This window comes from Oreochromis aureus, linkage group 12 (assembly GCF_013358895.1).
Source record: "Oreochromis aureus strain Israel breed Guangdong linkage group 12, ZZ_aureus, whole genome shotgun sequence".
NCBI classification, from domain to species: Eukaryota; Metazoa; Chordata; class Actinopteri; order Cichliformes; family Cichlidae; genus Oreochromis; species Oreochromis aureus.
This window is the reverse complement of record NC_052953.1, coordinates 11,138,408-11,149,643: the sequence shown is the minus strand read 5'-3', so window position 1 is coordinate 11,149,643 and position 11,236 is coordinate 11,138,408.

Genomic DNA, 11,236 nt, shown 5'->3' with positions numbered 1-11,236 from the left:
ATAGCGCACATTAGCAGAAATAGCAGAATAGTTTAAAATTTGAGCGGTGAAAATCGGCTGAAAATTGTGGAAGTAGTTAAGTGCCAAAAAAAGTACAAAAATTGGCAACTAGAATAATAAAGTATAAAGAATAAAGAGAAACAGGAACTCAATAGTGTGGATGCAAAAAGCATCCACACAATAATAACTAGAAAAATTTGCATTTCCTGCGAAAATGCAGTGTGGATGCTTTAAAGCTGAAGCTGTCTGCTGAAACTAGCTGAAAAAGCTGAAAAGTTGCAGAAATTGTAAAAACTTTGCAGAATCAAAGGAACTTTGCTAAAATGTAGTAACTTAGCAGAACTGTAATATCTTAGAGGAAACATAATACTTGGCAGAAATACAATAGCATAGCAGAACTTAGCAGAAATATTGTAACTTAGCAGAAAGACGATAACTTCTCAAAAATACAAGAATTTAGGAGAAATAGTATAAGATAACAAAAGAATATATTTAGCCAAACATTCTTGAACATTACAGAAATACTACGATTTAGAAAAACAGTACAACATAGAAGAAATGCTGTGATTTACCAGAGACACTGTAATATACTATGAATATTGTAATTTTATATAAATACTATGTTTTAGCAAAAATACTCCAGTTTAGCACAAATATTACAACATAGCAGAAATACTATTCTATAGCAGAAATGCTATATTTAGAAAGAAAAATATAATATAGTAGAAATACTATGATTTAGCAGAAATCCTACAATATAGCTTAATAACAATGATTTAGAACAGATACTATGATTGAGCAGAATAGTAATAACTTAAGTGAAAATATTGGGAAGGTAAAATGACAAGCTGAATAAAAAGGAACATGGTTATGTTTGCTCAAAACTCATTTTTGTTTACCTCTGAAAAATAAAATAAAAATACATTTAGGAAAAAAACAAATAAGAACAGCCAACAGATACATGCAAAATCAAATATGGATATACAAATCAACAGATACACACAAAATCAAATATGGATACAAAAATGTACAGAGAGAGACACACAGAATGGGTCTATGCCAGTCAACCAGTCTGAATATATTATATTTTTATCCAATAATGAGATGCTGCCCTAAAAGGGTCTTTGTGTGTGTGTGTGTGTGTGTGTGTGTGTGTGTCACACACACACACACACACACACACACACACACACACACACAGCAGCAGCAGCAGAAAGTGAATAGGGGCTGTTAACAGCATGTTTCTAGGTCAGTCAAACAGCTGTGAGCTTCTCAATTTGAATCCACCAATCAGAGAGGCTGTGTGCTTTTTCCCAAAAACAGGTGCACCTGTTTTTACACACACGCAGCACAGAGACAGGATTTCTGCAGTCTATTTTTCATAGTCAGGATTCCCCTCAAACAAACAGCCATAAATTCCTAACCGTGAGGGGCTAAAACGGTCATTCTTAGACCGTTTTGTTCAGAAAGACATGGGGAATCTTGAAATGTTGACCATTTAAAATAAAAATATGAAATATTATAGATATATGACATAGATGATTGGTTGGCTTAGAAGCCACGAAGGCCCCAATATGCAAATTTGAATGTGCCAGTCCTCAGATATGATTGGCTGGCTGGGAAGCCATGAATGCCCCAATATGCAAATTTGAATGTGCCAGCCCTCAGATATGATTGGCTGGCTGGGAAGCCATGAAGGTAAAAATATGCAAATTTGAATGTGCAAGCCCTCAGATATGATTGGTTGTCTTAGAAGCCATATAAAAAGCAGTAAAACTATACTATGATTTGGTAGAAAAACTATAATTAATCAAAAATACTATATTTGGCAGAAATGCTATTTTTTTTTTTTAGCAGAAACACTATATTTAGCACAAATCTTATGAAATAGCAGAAATAGTATTATTTAGGAGAAATGCTGTATTTAGCACAAATATTGAAAAGCAGCAGAAATGCTATGACTTAGCACAATAGTAATAACTTAAATAGAAAAATTGGAAAAGCAAAATGAACAGCTGAAAAATGCTGAACATGCTAAGGGTCCCTCAAATGTAATTGTTAAATGAAAAAAAAATCAGCAAAAAAAAGTATAACAGTCACACAATCACAAATATGGACACATATGGAAACACACAAGCACAGAGAGACACACACAGGATCAAATTCAGTCAACCAGTCTAAATATATTGGATTTAAATCATACAATAAGATGCTCCCATAAAAACTCTCTCTCGCCCTCCCTTTCTCTCTCTCTCTGTCACACACACACACACACACACACACACACACACACACACACAAACACATAGGGAGAGACAAGCAAGTTTCTAGGTCAGTCAAGCAGCCTGGGAGCTGCTAAATTTGAATCCACCAATCAGAGAGGCTGTGTACTTTTTCCCACCAAAACAGGTGCACCTGTTTTTACACACACGCAGCACAGAGACAGGATTTGTGCTGTCTACTTTTCATAGTGAGGACTCCCCTCAAACAAATGGCTATAATTTCCTAACCGTAGGGGCTAGAACAGTCATTCTCACGCTGTTTTGTTCAGAAGAGATGGGGGAATCTTAAAGTTTTGACAATTTATCATTAAAATATGAATTATTGAAGATATTTGACTTCTAATGCACCATAACTGAGTAGAGGCAAAGCAAAAACTGCTTTGACTTGCGCTCAAACAACGCTTTGTAACTCTAAATCTATATGGAGTATCGATATCATTGTTTCACCGTAAGACACAGCAGGCTTTGGTGAACAGTCATGGAAATTTTCAGGTCTCAGGTCTAACATTCTATTGTTCAGAAGACATGGGGGAATCATAAAGTGTTGTCTTTTTAAAAGAAAATATGAATAATTATAGATATATGACATAGATGATTGGTTGTCTTAGAAGCCATGAAAGCCCCAATATGCAAATTTGAATGTCTCAGCCCTCAGATATGATTGGCTGGTTGGGAAGTCGTGCATGACTTGATATGTCAATTTGAAAATTACAGTCCTCACAGAGGATTGGCTCCCTGAGGAGCTGGCAGGAATACATAGAAATACTATGATTACCCAGAAATACTGCTTTTAGTAGAAATATTATGTTTTAGCACAAATACTATAAAATGGCAGAAATAGTATGATTTAGCACAAATGCTGTATTTAGCACAAATACTGAAAAGCACCAGAAATGCTATGACTTAACACAATAGTAATAACTTAAATAGAAAAATTGGAAAAGCAAAATGAACAGCTGAAAAATGCTGAACATTCTAAGGGTCCCTCAAATGTAATTGTTAAATGAAAAAAAAAATCAGCAAAATAAAAAGTATAACAGTCACACAATCAAAAATATGGACACATATGGAAACACACAAGCACAGAGAGACACACAGGATCAAATTCAGTCAACCAGTCTAAATATATTGAATTGAAATCATACAATAAGATGCTCCCATAAAACTCTCTCTCGCCCTCTCTCTCTCTCTCTGTCACACACACACACCCCACACACACACACACACACACACACACACACACACAGCAGCAGCAGCAGCCAAACAGCCTGGGAGCTGCTGAATTTGAATCCACCAATCAGAGAGGCTGTGTACTTTTTCCCGCCAAAACAGGTGCACCTGTTTTACACACATGCAGCACAGAGACAGGATTTGTGCTGTCTATTTTTCATAGTGAGGATTCCCCTCAAACAAATGGCTATAATTTCCTAACCGTAGGGGCTAGAACGGTCATTCTTACACCGTTTTGTTCAGAAGAGATGGGGAATCTTAAGGTGTTGACAATTTATCTTGAAAATATGAATTATTGAAGATATTTGACTTCTAATGCACCATAACTGAGTAGAGGCAAAGCAAAACTGTCTTGACTTGCCCTCAAATAATACTTTCTAACTCTAAATCTATATGGAGTATCGATATCATTCTTTCACCGTAAGAGACAGCAGGCTTTGGTGAACAGTCATGGAAATTTTCAGGTCTGTGTGGAAATCCATCAAAAAGATATGACGAGAGAAAAAAGTGGTTCATTTCCAGAGTTTGAAATCTGAAGAAATCTGAGCGAGGGACGAATTTCCTACCCTCAAACAAACCCAATTCATGGCCAAATGGTAATAGGTGAGAAAGAAATTCTTGAATTGTGAGCGTCAGGAGTGTCTGAAGATATATTTGCACAAGCCTCATGTCTTAACTTCGCTGCGTTAAGGAGATATGACGATTTGAAAATGCCTCTCATTAGAGAAATCCAGCAGTGATTTTGAACAAGCTCTCCATTGACTTTCTATGCAGAGTTTCCAGACTTTGTGTTGGTCTGAGGAGATTTGCCAAAATTCTATTATACAGAAATACTGTAATCAGCACATATACTGTAACATGACAGAAATTCCTCCACTTAGTAGTAATACTATAACATAATACAAATATTATGATTTGGCACAAAAACCATGATTTGGCAAAATACTATGATTGAGCAGAAGTACTAAGATGTAGTAAAAGTACTTTGATTTAACAGAAATACAATTATAGAGGAGTAATACTTTAAAATGGGAGAAAATATTGATACACACACACATACACAGAGCCTAAAGGGAACAGTATTTGTGCCATGGAGTGTTAACAAGAATCTGAGGCCAATATTAGAAAAGCTGCTAAAATCATAAAAGTTTGCAGAATTGTAATAAATGATCAATATGAATTAGTGGTCTGTGATAGTGTATTAATTTGTAGGGAAAAAAACATGTTGACCAAGGTGGAATTGAACCCATGACCTTTGGGTTGCAGACCTGTGTCATTACAAACTGTGCCACTGGGAAAGAGAACGAGAGCCTGGAAAACAGGGTGATGAGCAGTAAGAATTAGATCGCGGTGAGAGGCAAAGAGCGCCGTTTTTTGGAGTTACAAAATGTCATGTAACTCAAAAACTAGGTGGACTAGAAGCATAATTCTTGTACTGGGTGAATCAGCGGACTTTGGTGTACTTTGACTGTGATTTTCATTGCTCTTTGTACATCCGTCGCTGAGATATGACGAGAGAAGAAACGGCAGACCTCAGATATGATTGGCTGGCTGGGAAGCAGTGCAGGCCCTGATATGTAAATTTGAATATCTCAGTCCTCACAGAGGATTGGCTGCCTGGGGACCTGGCAGAAATATATAGTAATAGTATGATTAAGCATAAATACTACATTTAGCAGAAATACTGTATTAAGCACAAATCCTATAAAAAGCAAAAATACTGTACTATGATTTGGTAGAAAAACTATAATTAATCAGAAATACTATATTTGGCAGAAATACTATATTTAGCACAAATCTTATAAAATAGCAGAAATAGTATGATTCAGCACAATAGTAATAACTTAAACAGAAAAATTGGAAAAGCAAAATGAACAGCTGAAAAAATGCTGAACATGCTAAGGATCCCTCAAATGTAATTGTTAAATGAAAAAAAAAATCAGCAAAAAAAAGTATAACAGTCACACAATCACAAATATGGACACATATGAAAACACACAAGCACAGAGAGACACACAGGATCAAATTCAGTCAACCAGTCTAAATATATTGAATTTAAATCATACAATAAGATGCTCCCATAAAACTCTCTCTCGCCCTCCTTTCTCTCTCTCTGTCACACACACACACACACACACACACACACACACACACACACACACACACACACACACACACACACACACACACAGGAGAGAGGAGCAACTTTCTAGGTCAGTCAAGCAGCCTGGGAGCTGCTAAATTTGAATCCACCAATCAGAGAGGCTGTGTACTTTTTCCCGCCAAAACAGGTGCAGGCGTTTTTACACACTCAGCACAGAGAGAGACAGGATTTCTGCAGTGTATTTCTCATAGTGAGGATTCCTCTCAAACAAATGGCCATAATTTCCTAACCGTAGGGGCTAGAACGGTCATTCTTACACCGTTTTGTTCAGAAGAGATGGGGGAATCTTCAAGTGTTAACAATTTATCATTAAAATATGAATTATTAAAGATATTTGACTTGTAATGCACCATAACTGAGTAGAGGCGAAGCAAAAACTGCCTTGACCTGCCCTCAAACAACGCTTTCTAACTCTAAATCTATTTGGAGTATCGATATAATTCTTTCACCGTAAGAGACAGCAGGCTTTGGTGAACAGTCATGGAAATTTTCAGGTCTTTGTGGAAATCTATCAAAAAGATATGACGAGAGAAAAAAGTGGTTCATTTCCAGAGTTTGAAAGCTGAAGAAATCTGAGCGAGGGACAAATTTCCTACCCTCAAACAAACGTAATTCATGGCCAAATGGTAATAGGTGAGAAAAAAAATCGTACACTGTGAGCGTCAGGAGTGTCTGAAGATATATTGGCACAAGCCTCATGTCTTAACGTCGCTTTGTTAGGGAGATATGACGATTCGAATATGCCTCTCATTACAGAAATCCAGCGGTGATTTTGAACAAACTCTCCATTGACTTTCTATGGAGAGTTTCCAGACTTTGTGTGTTGGTCTGAGGAGATTTGCCAAAATTCTATAAATCCCACAACAATGATAGTGACATTTTCTGAAAGCCAGCAAAAATACCTACGTTTTGATGTATAAATTGTGGAAGTGGAGTGAAGATTGAGTAAGTAGCAAGAAGTTGTTCGGACATGAAGAGAAGACTGCAAAACTTTCAGTGGCACACTGAAAGCCAAGTGCATAGCAACCATAACAACGCATGTATTTTGTGAAAAATCACAAAAATGAAACTCAGAACTTAAAGAGGGATAAGATGAAAACGGTAACAGATATGAAAAAGCTGAATCATTCATGAATAGCCCAATAATTTGTGAACATTTTAAAATTTGAATGGTTGTTCTAGGCGAAAGTATGAGAAAGTAGTTAAGTTTCAAAAACAAGCAAGTTTTAGCAGAATTGCGGAAATTTCCCATTCATTTCAATGGGACAAATTAAAGGAAAAAAGCTTAATATTTTAAAAAGTATAATAGTTAAAAATACCAAAAGTCATAGCGCACATTAGCAGAAATAGCAGAATAGTTTAAAATTTGAACGGTGAAAATCGGCTGAAAATTGTGGTAGTTAAGTGCCAAAAAAAGTACAAAAGTGGCAACTAGAATAACTAGAAAAATTTGCATTTCCTGCGAAAATGCAGTGTGGATGCTTTAAAGCTGAAGCTGTCTGCTGTAACTAGCTGAAAAAGCTGAAAAGTTGCAGAAATTGTAAAAACTTTGCAGAAGCAAAAGAACTTTGCTAAAATGTAGTAACTTAGCAGAACTGTAATATCTTAGAGGAAACATAATACTTGGCAGAAATACAATAGCATAGCAGAACGTAGGAGAAATATTGTAACTTACCAGAAACACGATAACTTCTCGAAAAATACAAGAATTTAGGAGAAATAGTATAAGATAACAGAAAGAATATATTTAGCCAAACATTCTTAAACATTACAGAAATACTATGATTTAGAGAAACAGTACAACATAGCAGAAATGCTGTAATTTGACAGAAATACTATATCTGGCAGAAATACTATATTCAGCACAAATCTTATAAAATAGCAGAAATAGTATGATTTAGCAGAAATGCTGTATTTAGCACAAATACTGAAAAGCAGCAGAAATGCTATGACTTAGCACAATAATAACAACTTAAATAGAAAAATTGGAAAATCAAAATGGACAGCTGAAAAAATCCTGAACATGCTAAGGGTCCCTCAAATGTAATTGTTAAATGAAAAAAAACATCAATAAACAAAAGTATAACAGTCACACAATCACAAATATGGACACATATTGAAACACACAAGCACAGAGAGACACACACAGGATCAAATTCAGTCAACCAGTCTAAATATATTGAATTAAAATCATACAATAAGATGCTCCCATAAAACTCTCTCTCCTCCTCCTTCTCTCTCTCTCTGTCTCACACACACACACACACACACACACACACACACACACACATATAGGGAGAGACAAGCAAGTTTCTAGGTCAGTCAAGCAGCCTGGGACCTGCTAAATTTGAATCCACCAATCAGAGAGGCTGTGTACTTTTTCCCGCCAAAACAGGTGCACCTGTTTTTACACACACGCAGCACAGAGACAGGATTTGTGCTGACTACTCATTCTCACACCGTTTTGTTCAGAAGAGATGGGGGAATCTTAAAGTGTTGACAATTTATCATTAAAATATGAATTATTGAAGATATTTGAGTTCTAATGCACCATAACTGAGTAGAGGCAAAGCAAAAACTGCTTTGACTTGCGCTCAAACAACGCTTTGTAACTCTAAATCTATATGGAGTATCGATATCATTGTTTCACCGTAAGACACAGCAGGCTTTGGTGAACAGTCATGGAAATTTTCAGGTCTCAGGTCTAACATTCTATTGTTCAGAAGACATGGGGAATCATCAAGTGTTGTCTTTTAAAAGAAAATATGAATAATTATAGATATATGACATAGATGATTCGTTGTCTTAGAAGCCATGAAAGCCCCAATATGCAGATTTGAATGTCTCAGCCCTCAGATATGATTGGCTGGCTGGGAAGGCATGAAGGCCTCAATATGCAAATCTGAATGTGTAAGCCCTCAGATATGATTGGCTGGCTGGGAAGGCATGAAGGCCTCAATATGCAAATCTGAATGTGTAAGCCCTCAGATATGATTGGCTGGTTGGGAAGTCGTGCATGACTTGATATGTCAATTTGAAAATTACAGTCCTCACAGAGGATTGGCTCCCTGAGGAGCTGGCAGGACTACATAGAAATACTATGATTACCCAGAAATACTGCGTTTAGTAGAAATATTATGTTTTAGCACAAATATTATAAAATGGCAGAAATAGTATGATTTAGCAGAAATGCTGTATTTAGCACAAATACTAAAAAGCAGCAGAAATGCTATGACTTAGCACAATAGTAATAACTTAAATAGAAAAATTGGAAAAGCAAAATGAACAGCTGAAAAAATGCTGAACATTCTAAGGGTCCCTCAAAGGTAATTGTTAAATGAAAAAAAAATCAGCAAAAAAAAGTATAACAGTCACACAATCACAAATATGGACACATATGGAAACACATAAGCACAGAGAGACACACAGGATCAAATTCAGTCAACCAGTCTAAATATATTGAATTGAAATCATACAATAAGATCCTCCCATAAAAACTCTCTCTCGCCCTCTCTTTTTCTCTCTCTCTGTCACACACACATACACACACACACACACACACACACACACACTAGCAGCAGCAGCAGCCAAACAGCCTGGGAGCTGCTGAATTTGAATCCACCAATCAGAGAGGCTGTGTACTTTTTCCCGCCAAAACAGGTGCACCTGTTTTTACACACATGCAGCACAGAGACAGGATTTGTGCTGTCTATTTTTCATAGTCAGGATTCCCCTCAAACAAATGGCTATAATTTCCTAACCGTAGGGGCTAGAACAGTCATTCTTACACCGTTTTGTTCAGAAGAGATGGGGGAATCTTAAGGTGTTGACAATTTATCTTGAAAATATGAATTATTGAAGATATTTGACTTCTAATGCACCATAACTGAGTAGAGGCAAAGCGAAAACTGCCTTGACTTGCCCTCAAACAATGCTTTCTAACTCTAAATCTATTTGGAGTATCGATATCATTCTTTCACTGTAAGAGACAGCAGGCTGTGGTGAACAGTCATGGAAATTTTCAGGTCTGTGTGGAAATCCATCAAAAAGATATGACGAGAGAAAAAAGTGCCTCATTTCCAAAGTTTGAAATCTGAAGAAATCTGACTGAGGGACAAATTTCCTACCCTCAAACAAACCCAATTCATGGCCAAATGGTAATAGGTGAGAAAGAAATTCTTGAATTGTGAGTGTCAGGAGTGTCTGAAGATATATTGGCACAAGCCTCATGTCTTAACTTCGCTGCGTTCAGGAGATATGACGATTTGAAAATGCCTCTCATTAGAGAAATCCAGCGGTGATTTTGAACAAGCTCTCCATTGACTTTCTATGCAGAGTTTCCAGACTTTGTGTTGGTCTGAGGAGATTTGCCAAAATTCTATTATACAGAAATACTGTAATCAGCACATATACTGTAACATGACAGAAATTCCTCCACTTAGTAGTAATACTATAACATAACACAAATATTATGATTTGGCACAAAAACCATGATTTGGCAAAATACTATGATTGAGCAGAAGTACTAAGATGTAGTAAAAGTACTTTGATTTAACAGAAATACAATTATGGAGGAGTAATACTTTAAAATGGGAGAAATATTGACACACACACACACATACACAGAGCCTAAAGGGAACAGTATTTGTGCCATGGAGTGTTAACAAGAATGTGAGGTCCATATTACAAAAGCTGCTAAAATCATAAAAGTTTGCAGAATTGTAATAAATGATGAATATGAATTAGTGGTCGGTGATAGTGTAGTAAATTGTAGGTAAAAAAACATGTTGACCATGGTGGAATTGAACCCACGACCTTTGGGTTGCAGACCTGTGTCATTACAAACTGTGCCACTGGGAAAGAGAACGAGAGCCTGGAAAACAGGGTGATGAGCAGTCAGAATTAGATCGCGGTGAGAGGCAAAGAGCGCCGTTTTTTGGAGTTACAAAACGTCGTGTAACTCAAAAACTAGGTGGACTAGAAGCATAATTCTTGTACTGGGTGAATCAGCGGACTTTGGTGTCCTTTGACTGCGATTTCCATTGCTCTTTGTACATCCGTCGCTGAGATATGACGAGATAAGAAACGGCAGACCTCAGATATGACTGGCTGGCTGGGAAGCCGTGCAGGCCCTGATATGTAAATTTGAATGTCTCAGTCCTCACAGAGGACCTGGCAAAAGTATATAGAAATATTATGATTAAGCATAAATACTACATTTAGCAGAAATACTGTATTAAGCACAAATCCTATAAAAAGCAGAAATACTATATTAAGCAATATAAATATCCTAGAAAAATCCTAAAAAAAAGCAAAAATACTGTAGTATGATTTGGTAGAAAAACTATAATTAATCAGAAATACTATATTTGGCAGAAATACTATATTTACCACAAATCTTATAAAATAGCAGAAATAATATGATTTAGCACAATAGTAATAACTTAAACAGAAAAATTGGAAAAGCAAAATGAACAGCTGAAAAAATGCTGAACATGCTGAGGATCCTTCAAATGTAATTGTTAAATGAAAAAAAATCAGCAACAAAAAGTATAACAGT